General features: G+C 37.0%; 1 protein-coding gene across 3 annotated transcripts in view; it reads right to left on the minus strand.

The window, feature by feature from the left end:
- Positions 1-20,092, minus strand: part of DPP10 (dipeptidyl peptidase like 10) — a 1,373,984-nt gene that overhangs the window by 634,508 nt on the left and 719,384 nt on the right. The window lies entirely within an intron of this gene.

A 20,092-nucleotide genomic window follows, 5' to 3' on the forward strand; every position in this document is an offset into this window, starting at 1 on the left:
CTTAAAATGCTAGACACAGCTTGTTTCCCAAAGACCACAAGTCAGAATCAATTTGGAAGAATAGGATTTTTTTCTCCCCATAGAGTCCAGAGCATTAAAAGGAAGAACCCATATCTAAGAAAGGAGGTACAATTCTTTTGTGACATTTTGGGGTAGAATGACATCGTAGTATTTTCCTCTGTTATTTTCTGCTTCAAGTAAGAGACAGTAGGTTAAAATGTGGTCATAACTAGTTGTGCAGGTCTTACATTATCAGACCAAGACAAATCTTCAAGTAAGTCATTATTTTTTTTCCCTTAGTTGATGTGTGTGGCTGTGTTGGGCCTTTAAAATATTTCACTTTCCTAAAAGGACTTGTAGCAGCCTGGACTCGAAGTGGTACAAGCTGCTCTTCTCAGGTGGTCAAGTCGACCAGCTGGGACATCTTGGTTTCTACATTCCCATGTCCCCTGAAAATAAAGAAAGATGGAGGCATGAAGCAGTATTCCAAGCAGACGAGCCAGAATGGAGAAGTGAGAAACACAGGAAAGGATATTCCCACCAACTCGGGTTACAGGGGGATCTTCTGAGAGGGCCTTCCCACCTTCTCCCTTACTTAAAATTAAATAAGTTTCATGTGATGCAAGGGGTAAATAGAGGGGACATTTATCATAAAGAAGGGCACACACCATAAACAAAAGTATCTATACTGGGCCCTAGAATCCATTTTTTAAATGTCAAACCATTGAGAACAGGTTAGTTTTCATGCACTTTTATTGTATAAGGAGGGACAGGAACAATTTAAAAAGATACTCCACAGAGAATTCTATTGCATTCCTGAAATCCCCAAGTTTTGTTGTTCTTGTCATTGCTCTTGTTGTTGTTTTTCCCCAGATCATATTCTCCCCTTCTGAAAAGTCTGACTTAATGTGAAACCTTTGTACATACCAAGCCCAGCTTAGCGGTTTCTTCCCGCATGAAATGTGACAACATAAAATATTTCAGTGGCAGAATTCATTAAAGTAATTATATCTCAGAATCAAAGTACTTTTATAGCCACAATAACCAACTCCTGTGCACAATATTGTCCTTTCCTTTAGAATATATACCTTCTCAGAAGTCTGGATATATGTTTTACTTTACGGCACCAAATTACTCTAGATGGTCATAATTTCCCTGAAGTTAAAAGTTTATTTAGAACATACCATATTTTCAACCAAGCAGTACATTAAATTTATTCCCAAATAAATATACCTCACGAGTAACCTAGATAAAGGTGAATGTTTTATATATATTTCTATTTTACAATGAATATATGAATCCTCGGACTTGAAGGCCCATTGCCTTTAAAGGACTATTCTCTATCACTTATAACTTGCCTTCACATTCTAAGGGGCATACATTGACGGATTATGACCTAGTGCAGTACGAATGCCATGGCGCCACTTTTATCCTTAAAATGTTTTCATCATTTAAACACCCTTAAATTCTCCACCTGCTCATATAGTGAATATGTATATCCAAATATAGGTCTGCTGTTTGGCTGTTCTTTGCTAGTCTGCAGTAGATGAAATGACTGCAAATTCTTTACACATCTCTAATGGACACAAGGTGCTGATTTTCCATTTTGTCTTTGGGTCGACCCTGTGGTCTGGCTTTCGCCAGTAAAAAAAAGTGTGGCAGAAGAGAAGGTCTGTAATGTCTGCAGTTACTCCCTAAGAGAGCTGCAATCCCTGCATTCACGGCTTGGGGTGTTCCTTTTGAAAGACAACTACCTGGTTAAAAGGCCGTAAGACTCATGATGTAAAGAAGTCCAAGTTAACCGTGTGGAGGGCGACAAAGACCATTTAAGCAGTGCCAAAGTGCCAGACATGAATGAAGCCTTCACTGCCTTTCAGCTTAGCCTAGCTACTAGCTGAATTCAGCTGAGTTAACGGCACCACATGGAACAGGAGAGCTGCCACCAAACCCGGCCTGAATTTCCAACCAACATCAATCGTGACAAAGTGAAATACTAGTTGTTCAAGCCACCAAGTGATGGGGTAATGGGCTAGGAAGCAATAGATAATCAAAACAGAATTATACCTGAGATGCTCTCAGAACACCGTCAGGTTAGCACTATTCACCAGACTTTTTTCTGCAACTTCTTAAAGACAATGAAAGCTGCTCATTTGAAGAATTTTTGCAGCAAAACTGTTTGTCTGAAAATTGTTTTTCAAGGTCTAGGATAAAAGAAACAGATGTGCCTCGTGAGGTCTTAGCATAAAGCAGTTTCATGCTAGAAAGTGGCTTTTAAATTTTCTGTATTCACAAATCAAAATAAAGGTGAGGTGTTTTTGTTAAGTGATGCACATTTTCAGGAGGAAGAAAGTGATTTTTATTCACTTTTTTATTCCTCTTGTCTCTTTATGGAAGGAAGGAAGGAAGGTAGGTTGGTTGGTTGTTTACTATGACCGGGAGTGCCTGGTCATATATTGGAGACCTTCCAATATAAGCACTAATCTCCATAGATATCAAGGTGAATAGGCAAAACATCCCCTTCATACTAATTTAGAAGAGTTTTCCTGGAGCACAATCCTGAGTCTCTATATACAAACACATATTTCTATTGCAGAATTATAAAGTTAAATTATATATATATACACATATATATATACACATATATATATACATATACATACATATATATTTTTTTAAATTTAATAATTTACCCAACAGGTAAGTCATGAGACTTGGGACAGTCTGGGGAAACAGAAGGTTTGCTGTGTCATGGAACAAACTAACATCCCTGGGCCAAAGAATCCCTGACTTCCCTACAATCAGCTGTTTCAGCATTCTTATGTTATCTAACCTAAGGTTTCCAGGTTCATCTGGAAAAGCAATAGTCCCAAACTAAGAGACATTGGATTAAAATGCACAGGAGAGCTGATTCCTCAAGATAAAAATTGAATGGTACCACTACCTGGTCTTTATGCATGAATATGTGATTAGTAACCTATTAAGGTTTATTGTAAGTCATATTCATTCAGCTTTTACAACATGAAATCAAGAATCTTTCTGGCATTGTTTCAAACATCATTTTTTGTCTGGGTCATTTAAAAAGATTAAAAAATATATAAAATAAAAAATATAAAAAATATATAAAAATATAAAAATATATTATAAAAATATTAAGATAAAATATAAAAGTTTCTATCAAAGTACCCTGCTAAACTGTGTCCCCATTCTTCTAATATCTCAGTTAGGACACCAAGGGTTAATGCCTTATCCGAACTCTAAGAACAACCTTCCATTCCGTAGTTTGACTTTCCACAGCCATCAGGAACTAAATGCTTTTTCTTAGTGTTTAAAGATTAGTAGCTACCAAGTATGTCCTACCATAATGCAGCAGGTGTATTGTAAAAAATTGATTTTCCTTTAAAAATTTTCAGAGAAAAGAAGTTATTTGGTTTTAAATAGCTCTGTAATCTTTACAGAATCTTAAAAGAAATAAGAAAAATAAACCTGTCTTTCCCATTGTTAAGAACAGTCTAACTAAAAATTCTTCCTTTGAAAGTAGCTGAAGTCTTGGATGGCTCGGTCATCCTTAAAGGACTAATAAAACATTTCATTACTACCATTTTTCTTCCTGGTGTGTTTATTAATAATTTTCAGTACTACTTGGTGGAAAGAATGGGAGTATTTTGACGAAATCAATTTTCTGAGTTTGAAATGGTTCTCAGCTTCTTCATTACATGAGGTAGTAAGAACATAAAAATTCATGAATTTCTAATTTATTGAAGTAATTTTTCTTTGAAAATAAAAAAGGATTCTGCAAAGGCCAAAGCCTTTCATCTCTTCCTCAACTATTGTTATTTTCCTTCTTCTTCACTAGGAGAATAAATAATTGGGAATGAAAGCAACGTAGAGCCTTTCCAGGCCAAATAAGAGCTATAAATGAAGTGTAGTATGCTCCCTAAAGTGGTGCTTCCCATTTCCCAAATTAGGTTAATCCCAAAGGATATAAGAAAATGCAACCACAAGACGTACTCATCATTGCTTATTAAAAGTCTCTAGGTCCCTTGACAAAATTACAAGAAACCATATTTTCACAATGCTGGGTCCTGCCCCTTAGCAGACATTTGGCTTCATGATACCATTCATTCTTCTACTAACACAAAATCTTCTTTATTTTTAAAGAAAACACAGGATGCTTTTAAAAATTCTACATTAAAATTTGTAAATATGGTCTCATTTCCTTAACATGAATAAGGCATAGAGTATAGCTCTGTCTTTAGAAGTCTGGGAAATGCTCACCACTTATCTCTAAATTTTTAGACTGCAAAGGCTGGCACTTTTCCTGAGTCTAAAGCATAGGATACGAAGGAAGCTAACCTCTTTTCAAGATCTAAAAGAATCTCATATAGAGACCAATGTTATATAAAAGTATACAAATACTGGGACGCCTGGGTGGCTCAGTTGGCTAAGCGGCTGCCTTCGGCTCAGGTCATGATCCCAGCGTCCTGGGATCGAGTCCCACATCGGGCTCCTTGCTCCGCAGGAAGCCTGCTTCTCCCTCTGACTCTTCCTTCCACTCTGTCTGCCTGTGCTCGCTCTCATTCACTCTCTCTCTGACAAATAAATAAATAAAATCTTTAAAAAAAAAAAAAAAAAAAAAGTATACAAATACATACACACACACATATAAATACACACACACACACACACACACACACACAATTTTACAGCAGTGAAGTGAATGCTAAAAAACTGAATAATTTTTCCCTTTCAAATTGAATACTTTTACTTCAGTCTTACAAACGAGGAGCTGAGGTTCAGAGAAGAGATGCCCCTGCAGAACAGCGAATGAATGGAGAAAGTATCTTTTTGGTCACAATCATACATACCATAATAACCATCAGTTGGTTTCCTTTATTAAAGTTAAATGATTTATTAGATATTTACATGATAATGATTTAAATTATGTTGAATAATTTGCTGGGTGGGCTGATCAATAAATCCTAATTTGATTCTCTTCCATAGATAATAGTAGTAATACTCAAACTGATAGTTAATGGAATAATTGTCATCAGAACTCTGTGCAAGTTAGACCAGTTTTCTCATTTTTTTTCAAATTTTTTTTGTTTTCTTAAAGATGAGAAAACAGAGATAGAGAGATAAAATAACTGGCATGCAAATGTCTGCACTAAGACTAGCTATCAATTATGAAACACATATCGAATTCATCATGAATAAAGGTGGAAAATTCATTAGTGAAGAGAACAGTTAGAGGGTCTATCTTGATAATGTTCAGGTTTTTATAGAAAAATAAGCAACCTAAAACTGCAATACACTTTAAAATAAATGTGTATATGGCCTTTATATAAAAAGGGAGGGGCACCTGGGTGGCTCAGTAGGTTAAGCCTCTGACTTCGGCTCAGGTCATGATCTCGGGGTCCTGGGATCCAGCCCCGCATTGGGCTCTCTGCTTGGCAGAGAGCCTGCTTCCCCCCTCTTTCTCTGCATGTCTCTCTGCCTGCTTGTGATCTCTTTCTCTCTGTGAAATAAATAAAATCTTTAAAAAATTAAAATAAAAATAAAAATGGAGATGGAGAAAAAGTGGGATTAGCCTGTATATGTGAAAATTTCTCCTGAACAAAAGAAAAACTGAAAATAAAAGTAGTAGTGATCTATTAGGAGAATGAGTGAATAAGAAATTGAGTTGCTGGAGAACAACTCCAGGAGAGAAACATTCCACGGCATTTATTTTTATGATATGTGAAGTCCGAACCATGTGAATACATTACTTAGAAGTTAATGAAGACTGTGCTTTATTTAAAATCAGGAAATACAGAAATAGACTTGGTTAACATTTGTCACTGGATTAAACAAAAAGACAGACAACGTTGTTCTGAATAAGGCTTAGATATTACACCTCAGTTACTGAATAACCAAGGCCAAAGCATTAATCTTTTCACTCATTAAAACGATGAAGCCAATTTGTTGCCCAAGGTTATTGCAAAGTAACAAGGAAGACAATTTTAAGCTCCTCTAAATTGTGAAGTTTATACACATGTGCACACATGGAAGTGTTTTTTATGTTTTAAAATACTATGGATAAACGTGAAATTATGCACAGTTAAAATTTTCACAGTAAACTCCATTTGCCATGGAACATAGAGAAGACAGGAGCCATACTCTTAACACAGCGCCTAGCACACAAGAGATACTCACTAAACACCCTAGAGATTGTCAAGTAGAACACATGAGAGTGTGGACCTAAAAGACAAACAGCCAGGGTTCAGAATCTTGTTCTGCCACTTGACATCAGGGGACCTTAGTCAAATTACTTTCTCTCTCTATCCCTCAGTTTGCTCATCTTTAAAGTAAGGAAACAATACTAAATTGCACATGGTTTTGATGAGGATTATTAACTACCTGTCTATAACTACTGTTATCTATGGAAGAGAATCAAATTATGATTTACTGATCAACCACACATAACAAATTCTTTAATATAAATCATTTAGTATCATGTAAATATCAAATAAATCATTTACCTTCAATAGAGGAAAGCAATTGATAATTAATATAATGTGATTCTTAGCTTCTCATTTCCGAAACTGGAATAAAAGTTGTATCTATTACATGGAGTTTATGGTGAAGTTCAGATGAGATATAGGCACCTAACCCTTGCATGACAAACAAGAATACTATGTGCTCAAAATTTTAGCTTTCAATTATAGTATAAATGCCAATCATTTCATCACTAAAACTATTTTCCTTTTATATTTCTAAAGCTATGCCATGAAATTTTGTTACAGGCTTCCAGACTTATATTCTATGGCAGGTGTGAACCTAAGTAAACTCACAAATTAAAATTTAAGCAAGAATCTTTGCTGTTGAGAAATACAGCCTGGCTTAGAGGATGGTCCATAGAGAAAGCATCATGTTGTAAATGCAGAATCTTGGACCTCATTCCAGATTCCCTGCGTTGGAATCTGCTATCATTATCTCCAAGGACTTCCATGCCTGCTAAAGTTGGAAAAACGAAGGTGTAGAAATAATACGGCAGCTACCAGTCACATATGGCCATTTAAATTTAGATTAATTCAAACCAAATGAAATTGGAATTGAGTAGTTTAGTGACACTGGCCATAATTCAAGTGTTCAGTAACCACATGTGGCTGATGAGCACCACACTGGAAAGCACATATGGAACATCTTTATCATTCCGGAACGTACTACTGGACAAGGCTGATCTAAAAGTTTTCCGTAGGTAGTAAAAGATACTTAAAGAAAACAAGTTTTAACAACTCTATAAGACTGTTTAAACTCCACATTCACAAACCCCTTTGCACACAGGACACAAATATTCATTCAAACACTTTTTTTTTTTTTTTAAACTCAGATTAGAAAACAGAGGGCCAGTTAGGAGTAGCTTGCTTCATGTGTAAGTCATGATTCTTTCTTGAGATTTCCAGACCCATTTCTATGTTTCTTTTTTCCTGTCCCTACTCCCTCATATACGTAAGGCCTTCATTTTCTATGGCCCCAGTCCACTCTCATACTAAACAATAACAAAGAGACAAATACATTCAAGTCACACATAAATTGCTACCACCCCTTGGTCACCATCAAAGGAACAAATAAAGCCATGGTAGAATTTCAAATATATGCAGATGGATGAGAAGAAGCTATTTCTTGACTGGTGATAAAGAAAGTGATTATCAAGGGAAGGAACACTTACATGTGTCTTAAATCAGACTGTGTGGTTAGGTATGGTATCTCCTCCCAAGGGCAGCTCGAAAAGCAGCCATCTTCTGGGGACAACTACCACCATGCAACTTGATCTAAACCTTATTTTGCTAAATCTTCAAGAATGGCTTTTCACTGCCTTGTGTGCAATTATTCTTTTCCTCAAACAGCTATCTGAAATTATCAAGTTGTTCTCTTCCATTCCTCAAAAACACCTGGACCAATTTGTTGGGGTGAACCCGACAGATAGTATTGACTGACTGTCACCTTCCAGGACCTCACTGCAGGTGAATCAGACTTGACACCTGAAGCTCCACAGCGCTCATCGAAAGCTTTGATAAAATTACCTAAGAAGCTGGCTATGACATCCCAGAGGGCACCATTTTTGTGAGTTAGGGGATGTTAAGAAAATTATTGAGAACTTGGAAATAAAACTTAAGTAAACCTGCATGTCCATCTTTTCAATGTCAGGCTGTCATTATCTAATCAGCCCACACAAACATTATTCAACTTTAGAAAGAGACACCTTTCTTACACTTACCATTTATTTTTGTCATAAGTCCACAATCTAAACTTAAACATTAATTGTAGAAGATAGAGAAGTTGAAAAAACACTTCAGTCTGCTAGAGATAACGACAAAAGTTATTATTTAAATGCTGTCAGATATTAACCAGTTGTATATCAAATTTTGCAAACATTGTACATCATTCCTTTCCTATATATATAAATCCCTTTGCTTGAAATGCTCTTTGAACGAGTTTTATGATTTTCATGGTTCCTTTATTAATAAGTGTTCATTATACATTTTCACTGTATGTTCACTATATATTTAGATGAGAGACAGGATTTTTTTTTTACTTGGGAACATATACTTTGAGAGGGATCAGTGCTGTATTCTGCAGACCTTCCCATATAATCTGTACCAGACATTCCTATGCTCTGCCACTTCTGAGAAATGAGAAATGGCAGAAAATTTAGGTTTCATCCAACCATTACACATGTGACCACCTGCTCCTTGATGCTTCCAGATACAATCTATATAATATATCTAATTTTATTATACCCACTGCCTGGAAAAAAGTTAAATTAAAAAACAACAACAACAATTTTAAGACCAACTGGAAACCTCTCAGTTTAATTCTCATCCACTTTTTCTTCATCTGATATCAATACGTTCAACCAAAAATGATTTCTATGATCCTAATGATTGAGTGAGTCTCCTACCAACTCCCAACTGATGAGAGAAAAGCTCTGACTTCCAATCTACCAAATTCATCACCAGCATGACCCTGGAGTCAGTCTTTATCATTCCTCATGTCTTATCAGCAAATGAGGTGACTTAATCTTCATGGTTGGTTCTAAGATCTTTTAAAAAGAACTGTGTCTCTAAAAAGGGCAAAACTTGGGTGCCTGGGTGGCTCAGTTGGTTAAGCCACTGCCTTCTGCTGGGGTCATGATCCCGGAGTCCTAGGATTGGTCGGGTCCCATGTAGGGCTCCCAGCTCCATGGGGAATCTGCTTCTCCCTCTGACCTTCTCCCCTCTCATGCTCTCTCACACTCTCTCTCTCAAATAAATAAATAAAATCTGTTTTTAAAATAAAAATAAATAAAAATAAAAAGGGCAAAACTGAAGGAAAATGACATTGCATTATTTCAAACTCTTAGTCAGAAGTAGGGACACACAGCACATACAACTAATAAGCACCATCTATGGATTTGATGCCGGCAATTTTGACTGTTAGTTCTCACACTTGGGTCATTTGATACGTGTCTACCTACAGCATACCCATAAGAATGGATATTTTCTCTTTAAAAATTGGCTTTAAATGGAAGTCAGCAGATGGTACCATACAGCAGTTCCGTGATATGGTAACTGCTTAATCTTTTATCCCCTTTATAACCTCTTGGTACTTTGTGACCTCTCTGAAACACCTTTCCTTGTTATAGAGTGACTCATTTTAGAGTTTATATAACAATTATGAGTTTGTTATGTTGCATAGCTCCAAACCAGCAATTTTATAATATGATGCTTTTGTCCTGGGTCTTCCCTTAACTAAAACTGCCTTCTGTGACCAATAAGCAATACCAAGCTGACATTTCTGAGCCCAAGCAGCTAATCCTAGATTGTATTTACCTATTTTCAAATATTTGCACCATCTGTGATTCTATATTAGTTTTTTTGGATTCGCTGTTACAGCCGGAGGACTACAGCTCTGAGTAGGAATGAAGCAGCACTCCAAATGCAGAATGCATTATAAACATGAGAAGAGAATTCAGCCATGGGCTAGGGAAAGAAAAATAAAAATATTCAGGAAAAGCAAGTGCATATTCAATTCTCCATCTTCAAAATGCAAACTCTGTTGATTTTCCTGTACTTGTAAGTAATATAAAAATGGATGCCATATATTTTCTTAATTAACCCCTGATCCAGGGTGTCTGGATGGCTCAGTGAGTTAAGCCTCTGCCTTCGGCTCAGATCATGATCCCTAGGTCCTGGGATCAAGCCCCGCATCGGGCTCTCTGCTCAGCAGGGAGCCTGCTTCCCCCTCTCTCTCCGCCTGCCTCTCTGCCTACTTGTGATCTCTGTCCATCAAATAAATAAAAATCTTAAAAAAAAAATAATAACCCCTAATCCATGTTAGCTCTGGAGCCAGGATGCTTCTATATAATACCCATATCAACAAAACTAGGGGTTTAATATGCTCTGAATTTTGGTCAAATTAATGGAGAAATGAGCTTTAAAGCTGATATTCCCAACATCTAGGAATCTCACCACCCAGCGTAGCTTGATTTCCCATCATGTTGCCTCTGTTGGTATGACAGCCCAATACATATTGATAAAAAAAAGAGCAAATAAATAAACACACACTGCCATTTTTCAGCACCTCCTGGATAAAAAACCCATCTCACTGCTAATCATCAAAACACTTCCACAATGTAACCATCATCCCATTTCCAGGTGAAATATTAATTTCAGAGAGAGACTGGGTAACTGCTCAAAGTAGTAAATAGAATTTAATCTGAGGCTAAATGAAGAGAAAGCCCTAGTTCTTTCCACAATAAAGAATTCTGTGTCGTTCAGAAATTCTTATTTATTTTGCATATAGAAGTTTCTCAGGTCTCGTATTGGAACTCAGTACTCTGACAAAATTATCACAGCTTCTAGAAATACCCTTACCTTCCAAGAAACCTAGTGAATCAGAAACCTGTAATTTCTATTAACTTCTCAAAGAAGCACCGTAATTCACTTACACGCTTTCCAGAGTTCCTAAGTACACGCCTTCCTTCAGAAAGGAGTCATCCAGTCACTGGTCTGTTCACTACAGAATTGTAATTTCAAATGCTGAAGGCTGAGATCAATGGGAGGTCATTCATGCTGAAGGGAAGAGTTTAAGAATGCCAAAGTCTGCATGTATGATAGTGCTGGCATGTCTTTCAAACAATGGCTCTCGGTTTACTTTCAAAATGGCTTTATGGCACTGAGGAGACTTCTTGTCATAGCAAGTTGGAGAAGATCTTACAGGGTTCTCTGAAGTTTTGTGGCCTGGTACTAGAAGTCTAAGGACCACTAACCTAGAACCAAGGAGAACCCAAGCAATGTCAAGTGAGTTTTGGCTACAGATTCAAAAGTCTCAAGGACAATATTTTTTTTAGGTTACTCTGCTGTTATGTGTTAACAAGGCACGTGTGTCACCAATGCACCAACAAAGGTGCTATAGCAACAGCTGAATCTGGCAGCAGGATACACAGCAAATGGCCATAAGTGAAGAGGCCTAGAATCAAGTACTGCCTCTTGATTCTACCCAACTGTGTGACCTGAGACAAGACACTTCATCTCCCCATTGGCTATCTCCTGATCTGAAAGCAAAGACATAAGATGCAGCAATCAGAATCCTTTCTCAAAATGCCATCAGCATTTATGACTTGATGGCCATTTCAAGGAAGAGTTTAGAAAGGCAAGGCCACTGTGGACATCACAGTAGTTCAGACATCAGGGACTCAATCCTGGCCAGAGACCAATCTCAGAAACGTAGAGGTGGAAGGAAATAGATTTGGATATGGACATGGTACAAGTGCAAGTGGAGACGGAGGAATCAAAATGACCATTCTGGAACATAAGAGACACTGACTCTACAAGCAAAGAGACATGTGTAAGGGATGGCGGATGCACAAGAAACCACCTGTCATGCCACTGTGGCACTAATGTTGGGTAAACCTCATTTCACAACGATGAGACGCATCCTCCATAAATGGGAACAAGGTGGATCTCTTCCATATCAACTCCAGGTTTAGTTCATACCCACTTACCCCTGCCAGTATGACTGCCAAAAAGTGAAACACATGTAATTCCTAGGATCAGAGGAAAGGAATTAATTCTCTTACAACCCCTTCATGGTACTCTAGAAAAGAAACAAACAGGAAAATGTACAGTCTTTTCCCTTAAAAATGCCTAAAAGGTAGTGGAGTAGATAGACAATCTATTCATTAAACTCACCCATGAGGAAATGTAAATTATATACTAATCTACCCAAACATTACCTAGTTCTACATCTGAGAAATTCATGAATATTATATTTCTCCTCTTGAAAAGATATATTTCTGACCTCTACTCAGAAGGTGCCTTGACTCTTAATCTTTGAGTCGGTGTGTAGAAAAAAACAGTGTGCAACTTTGTGAGACACTGATTTAAAAGGTCATAGAAAAAAAAGAGTTTCTGGTACTTGTTTCAAAACATGTGAAATGAAAAAAAAAAAATTGCCATGTCTTGCATTCATTAGCTCATATTAAAACCCTTCCTGGAGGTAAGAGGTGATTAAAGAAAGGAAGAATATCAACAGTTTTCACTTACTTGATTCCTTTTGCCAAAATCAAACCCTAGTACCAATAACAGGAAAGACCTACAGCTAACCCGGTGCAAGCATTATTAACGTAACTTCAAGTGGTCTCTCTGGTCCATTATTTGAAAATAAATCGCAGGAGAGCCTGCCATTCAAGTTTTCAATTATAAAATTCCGGTTTGTCATATTGTTTTCAGAGAAGAGGCTTTCAGATGGTATAAGAAATTGAATCTTCATTTAGATCTCAAAAAAGGGGTGAGAATAAAGATAATAAAAATACCTTTTTTCCCTCACTTTTCTTCATTTGCTACCTTGTAACCTGATGTGCAAGCTTTTATACTGACCTCAGAAAATCAGTAAGTATGATAAATCACGATAATATGAAAGTCAGATAATATTCAACTTGGCTGAAGAATATACAGCTTGGCTTGGCTCTCTCAGACGTAGAGTCAGTTTTGATTATGCATTCAACTAACTCTTTTCAAATTTCAACTCAACATATCATCAGCACCTATATGCAAAGAATTTCTAAGTCAGTCCTTTCTCGAAACCAAACTTCCAGAAAGAGAATATTAAACCACGAACATTTCAAAGATCTTAAGTCTTTCAGGAAAACAAGTTATCTAAAAATAGAAAAATCAGTCAGATTTTTATCAGTTGTTTTCCTCCTAATGCTCTACAATAATCCAACTCTAAAATACCCTATATATTGGGGCACCTGGGTGGCTCAGTCCTTAAACACCTGCCTTTGGCTCAGGTCATGATCCCAGGGTCCTGGGATTGATCCCCACATCAGGCTCCCTGTTCAGCGAAAAGCCTGCTTCTCCCTCTCCCACTCCCCCTGCTTGTGTTCCCTCTCTCACTGTGTCTATCAAATAAATAAAATATTTAAAAATAAAAATAAAATAAAATTTTATTAAATTTTAAAATAAGATACCCCACATATTTAGATCATAAGTGTGTATATGTATATATGTGTGGTGTATGTTTGTTATGTATACACACCCAGATATATATATATATATATTCCTCATTTCATTATGGTAAATGGAAAACTGCCTTTTCAAAAACATGAAAAAAATCTTCTCAGATACTCTAAAAACACAGTAACAAGAATAAAAATACTGAATTCTATCTTCAGCCAGATGTTATGCAAGTCCATTCACACAGACTGTCTCTAACTCTTATAATGTTCTCCCCATCTTCTTCCTTTAAAGATGAAAGAATGATTTTAGAGGGATTTGTTTGCCCTAGATTGCGTAGTGAATGGTAGAAGAAAGATTCAATATGAAATTTGTTCTGACTCTGTTCCCAATCCTACATCATGTTGCCTCTCCCCAAAATATAATTAAATTTGAATATCATTTGGCAATTCCAAAAACATTGTAGAATATACTATTCTGGCTAATGGAATTAGCATATTATCTGAAAGTTGATTTAAAAGATTACTAATGTTTCAGACACTTTTAAATTAACTGGCACGCCAACCTTGAAAAGAAAATGAAAATCATTTTTTATCATATGGAAGACATTCTAAGGGGTACTGTTAACATCAATTACATATTCTGTAAAATATTTTATCAGTTTCAGATAAAAGCAAATTTTCTGTATTTAGCCTGGTGGTAAGTGTTATATTTACCATTACATAAAGTATGTCTGAAACCCTGAGGATTCAGGACAGCTCACCAAAAATGAATTCGTAAGAGAAGCGCTCTCTCTTCAGCAACCCCATCCTCCCCACTGAACCAACCTTCCACTTTTCTTGATCATACTAGAAGTAACAAGCATTCCTTTTAGTTAATACATAATAAATGAGACAAATTTCTAGCGAGGTGGCGGGGGTGGAAGGTGTACAGTTTAAAAGCCTTGGAGAGGGGCGCCTGGGTGGCTCAGTGGGTTAAAGCCTCTGCCTTCGGCTCGGGTTATGATCCCAGGGTCCTGGGATCGAGCCCCATGTCGGGCTCTCTGCTCAGTGGGGAGCCTGCTTCCCTTCCTCTCTCTGTCTGCCTCTCTGTCTACTTATAATCTCTGTCTGTCAAATAAATAAATAAATTCTTTAAAAAAAAAAAAAAAAGCCTTGGAGAACGGGACTGTCTAGTTAGGAAAATGTAGACCAAGATTGTCTATTGTCAAAAAGCTTGTGGATCAAGTCATTCAAACTTTAAAACATACACTAGGGCATACACCAGGAAGAAACACTCCTAAATTTATAGGAGGACATGTGTTTATAAAGATCTTTACAGTCCACTATTTTGTTTGCCCCTACTGGGGACCTTTTAGAGGTCTTCAGATGGGATAATCTTCCAACTTTCCTAGTTGATGCATGCCTCAGGTTATGCCCTCATTAGTCATCCCTCCTCATCCACGAGGAATATATTCCAAGACCCCCAGTGGATGCCTGAAACCTCCGACACTCTTGAATCCTACATATACTGTGTTTTTTCCTATATATACGTGACTGTGATAAAGTTTAATTTGTAAATGAGGCACAGTCTGAGATTAACAAAAATAACTAACAAAATAGAACTACTATACTGTAAGGAAACTTACGAGAATGTGAGCTCTCTTTTCATGATACTGTGCTCACCCTCTGCCGATGATGGTAACAATGTGAGAAGACAAAATGCCTGAGTGAGGAAAGGAATTGAGGAGAGTGATGGGGGACTGAGTGCGAGGCTACCCTAGTGACCTTCTGACACTACCTCCGACAGAAGATCATATCTTTCTGGGATCTCAGCTGACAGTGGGGACCTGATATCAGGGAAAGCCAACAACGAATGGGGGTAGGGGGCTACTGTATAATGTGGTGGTAAAACCTGAACCTGATTACAACACATGTAAAGTCATTCAGCAAGTATGAAACTATACGGAGGCAGTTTTATACTCGGAATACCAAGTATGAAATACTAATTTAAATATTAAAGAGGATTTCAAATACCCCATTTCTCTATGCTGATTATCTTAGGAAGTGGATTACGCTGAACACAATGCAACATATTCTGTAGCTAATTCACCTGTTTGTGAGAATTAACCAATGCTTACTTCCAGTTTGGCCCCTTACAGAGGTAGGAATGGTAAAGAAGTGTGCTTTGACTATAAGAGACCTAATAGAGTATTTTGAAGTTTGCATGTTTGCCAAATCAGCCCTGACATCCAAACCAAAGAGTATATATTATTAATATGTGTGTATGCAACTTCATATATAATCATACAAATATGTACTGAACAGTGCAGTGTTTTTGTAAAATGTTAAAATAACTTACCAGTTGCAGGTGGCTCAATAAGCCCCCCCCCCACCTTTTTCTAGGTGCCTATTCTTAGCCTAGGGAATGAGAGCACACTATGAGACAGGCTTTATTCAAAAGCCTTCATATATTATTTCATTTAATTCTTACAACAAACACGTAAAGGATCTGTAGTCATCTCCATTCACAAATGAAATGTAGAAAATAAGTTATCCTGCCCAAGAAAGCAGTGAAGACTGGTGGAGCTGGGATATGAACTTGAATCTGTGGTTTTCAGGGCATAACCCACAGATAATAGTAACTTTATGTAATCATAAATGATTCAATGAACCAAAATTTTAAGATAGCTTTCTTCTTTACTCAGGCTGGGTGAAATCTGGTTTCGGTATTTTGTTTCTAATGCAATGCACTTCATAAGATAATGCAGCATTAATATTTAATAATACAATTTTCTTTAACTTGTTTTTATATAGTTTAATTTTTCTTAAATGTGCAATTTGCTCAGTTCCTGAAATAAACAGAGTAGAAGCTTACAAGCAAGGATGCTTTGTGGTATGTTCTAAACTCGGTAGATAAAACATCATATATACATGTTCTAAGATATACATTATGTAATAAGAAAGGATAGTAAAAAATGCATAATATCTCCTAAGTCAAAAAGACTTCTACATCATGCCTTTATCCAATCTAAATTATCCTTTGTAAACCAAATCACAAACTTTCCCATCAATTAGACAGTATATACATTATATTCAATAAAGAATAATAAAATGTCTTTAAATTATTTTCAATAGGATTTCTAAAAGCTACTTTTGAAGTTCTATGTTTAAAAACAATAGTTTATAGGCCTAGTTATGACATCTTTTTATTTTTGTCAGGGAAACATGGAAGAAAGACTGAATCCTAATTTCTGTATGGTAACATTTGGGTTAATATTATCTAAAAGTGAAAAATGCAATACATATTTTACAAAAGGCACTTTACATATTACATATTTAATTGCAGTTTTGACCATGAATTATTTCATCAAGAGACTGCTGCATACTGAACGATGAGAGATTGGTTTTCTATCAGAATATGTTTTTTAGAGAGAAATGTGTAACTAATGATGTTTCTGCTGCCAAATTGTTGCTTACAAAAATATACCTTATAGTTATACTTCAAAAAGTAGGGTTGTGGCTTTTCTTTTGTTTGCTTAGTTTTTTGTTTTATTTGGGTTTTTCTTTTTTGTTTGTTTTGTTTTTGTTTTTGTTTTCTGCTGTTGTTGTTTTGTGTTTTAGTTTGTTTTGGTTCAGTTTTTTGGAGCTGAGAGGACCACCAAACATTTTAGGAAATATTTTTACCCATTGGATTCAGCAGAAGGGTGCCACCTGGTGGCAATGTGGGCAAACTCTAAACCAGGTCTAAGTATTAAAAATGAACTCATTTAAGAAACCTTGAAAGTTCCATCATTACCAAGATTTTTTTTTCTTTTTGTAAAGTTCCTATGTACTTATCAAGACCTACCTGGTTCTTTTTATATTATTTCCATCAATGGAAGAGATATTAAGTTAACTTCAAATTTTTCAAGAGCTATTATTTATTTATAATCGAAGCTTTAAGCAAATTCGTTGTTTTGTATTCAAAGTAAATATGTATACACAGAATATTGGCAATTATTTTTCATTATGCTAGTAACAATGTGTTGAACTATAACTGGGTAGAGGTTAGAAGGTTGGGCTCTAGAATTCAATGACCCTATTTTATGTAAGTTATTACAGACTGGGGTTAAGTCCTATCTCCACCACTTATGAAGACAAGCTTGATTAGCTTCTTTAAGCCTCTATATTTTCATCTCTAAAATGGGAATAACGACACGACTTAACTTTGAAAGTTTCTTTGAGGATCAAGTAGAAAAATGCATTTAATGAATGTTATCAGTCCAGAAGACAGTACTCTGCACATGGCAAGCATTCAGAAGTGATTTTTAAAAACAGTAAGTTGCAACTTGTCACTCAAGATTTTAGATCCCTCAATGTAAAGTGGGATTTTGATCATATTCAGAATGACTGTATCTACCCATATCAAATTATTTATCTAGATACTTGTAAACGTGGAGCATTATGAAAACAATAAAAATAACTTTCATAAACATTTAATCATTAAAGCTTTGAAAGAAAGACTACTAAAATGATAAAAAAAATATTTCCAATGACTCAGGATGTTAATAAAAGTACACAGTCCCTGCTATTCCCATTGCCGATTCTCTCTGGGTAAGAAGTGACTCTTCCTGGCGCCAAATCCCAGAGGACAGCCACAGATGAAAGAAATAGAGGGGTCAAGCTCGCTAAAGGAATATAACAACCAAACCACAGGATCCATAACCATCTCACCCAAAGGAAAGACCACAGTCTTCCACTGTGCTGTAGGTGGAAATAGGTACTGATGGCCTCAGGACAAGTTGTTTTGGAGATCTCATAAAAATCTCTACTATGAAAAGCCAAAGACTATTCTGGCAACATTTGAAAGCTTAAATCACTCAAAATCAATACACAGTTAAGTGATTAGCTGGACTATGCACCCTATTTAACCATCAAGTAGGACTTCATAAAGCTATATTTTTATTTAAAGTTGTGAATCTTTTTTTTTTTTTTTAAAGAAATATAGCAAGCAGAAATATCATTCATGTCTATTTGGGGGGTATTATAACAAGTACCACATGAGAGTTGTATGACAATCACAGCATCAGACCACAATATATAATCCTGTTAATCAAAACTTAGTACTCTTAGAGCAAGTAGTTTAAGCAATCGCAGCAATCATCCTCATTATCTGGTCATCATTTCATAGGTCAAGCTTCAGACAAAGAACATGCAAGATAAAAGGTATTTTCTAGGAGTGCTTGGAAAATCTTCAATGGGATGCTGCCACGCATATTTCACTCTGCTTTCCTTCCCCTAGCAAAATCAATCTCTTTCATTTTAACTTAAGCATAATATGCATACCATTGACATTTTAAAATCATGTAAATGTTCAGAAAGTCACTTTAAAAACTCAATTAAAACAAGAGTTCTGCAAATGGCCACTCCCTGAATATCTGAAGTGGCCATAAACCAAAATGCACGCTCACAAGAAAAAAGGATTCAAGCTTGACTCTCTCTCTTCAGATGAATTTTAAGTACCCGATTAGTCCTGACAAAAGGCTTTACTGTGCATAGGCGGCTTGTCCACTGTTTACATATGTATTTTCAGTTTCTGTGTTCTCTGCTCAGCTTCTCCCTCCCCACCTCCACTGGTACTGAGCAGTTTGCAGCACCTCAAGTAACCAGCTGGTGTCACAGGGTAGTGAGCAAAGATTTCATGTGGGGACTCTCACCTGACTAATCATTCTTATTGGAAGCATCATTCAAGAACAGTAGAGAGGCTCGGCGGCTGGTTAATGAAATTTAAGAGCTGTCAGCTTGAAAGAGGATGTTAAATCCATGCTCCTCTCCTAAAATCATTTTTATAATCTGCTAACCAGTTGCTACCTTGTGGTGCGTGTTGGAGGGAGCAGAGGAAAAAGATGCAAGGGAAAGGAACACATAATACAGCATAAATGTTGTAGTATTTACATATGTATCTCTGGATAGGGAGTAAAGCGACTAGTTGAAAAAAACAACCTGCCTTGTAAAAACTGCAACATCCACTCCAGTAAATGGAGAGGGAGCTTTAAGGCATTGAGCAATCCTCACCACCTGTGTGAAACATATGTGAGGGAAATGAGGAGGAAAGGGAAGAGGAGAAGAGAGAGACCACAAGCCAGGAGAGATGACCAAGACTAGAATATTAATAACAGCAGCCCTGGCATGTCCTCCTCCGCCTCATCACCACTCGGGCGATTTGGACAGCTTCCCTTCACTTGCTCCTCAGTGCTTAGACTATGTGAAAAGCGGAGCCGCTACCGGAACCTTGCTGCTTGCACCCCTTCACCTCACTTCTAGCAAAGAGCTAGGAGAGTCTCTGGCCGAATCGCATTGGGCAGCCTTCAACAGTGCACTCTGGGGGCCAAGGGTACTCGGGTGCCTCCGTAGTTATCCGCTGACCTAACTGTTGCCCTCTCAGCTCAGAGTCCCTGACTGATGAAAACGTGACAACACCTGCAGCCGCCTCCTCACAGCCCCCCTCCTCTATGCCAAGGCACTTCAGCGCTCCCGACCCCTACAACTTTGGGAAAAAGCAACACCGAACTCCCGAGTCACCCCCAATCCAGGGACAGAGACGAGGTAAGGATCCACGGTATGGTTATGCTACAAATCTCGAAACAGCAAAAC

This window comes from Mustela nivalis, assembly GCF_964662115.1.
Source record: "Mustela nivalis genome assembly, chromosome: 11".
Lineage (NCBI taxonomy): Eukaryota > Metazoa > Chordata > Mammalia > Carnivora > Mustelidae > Mustela > Mustela nivalis.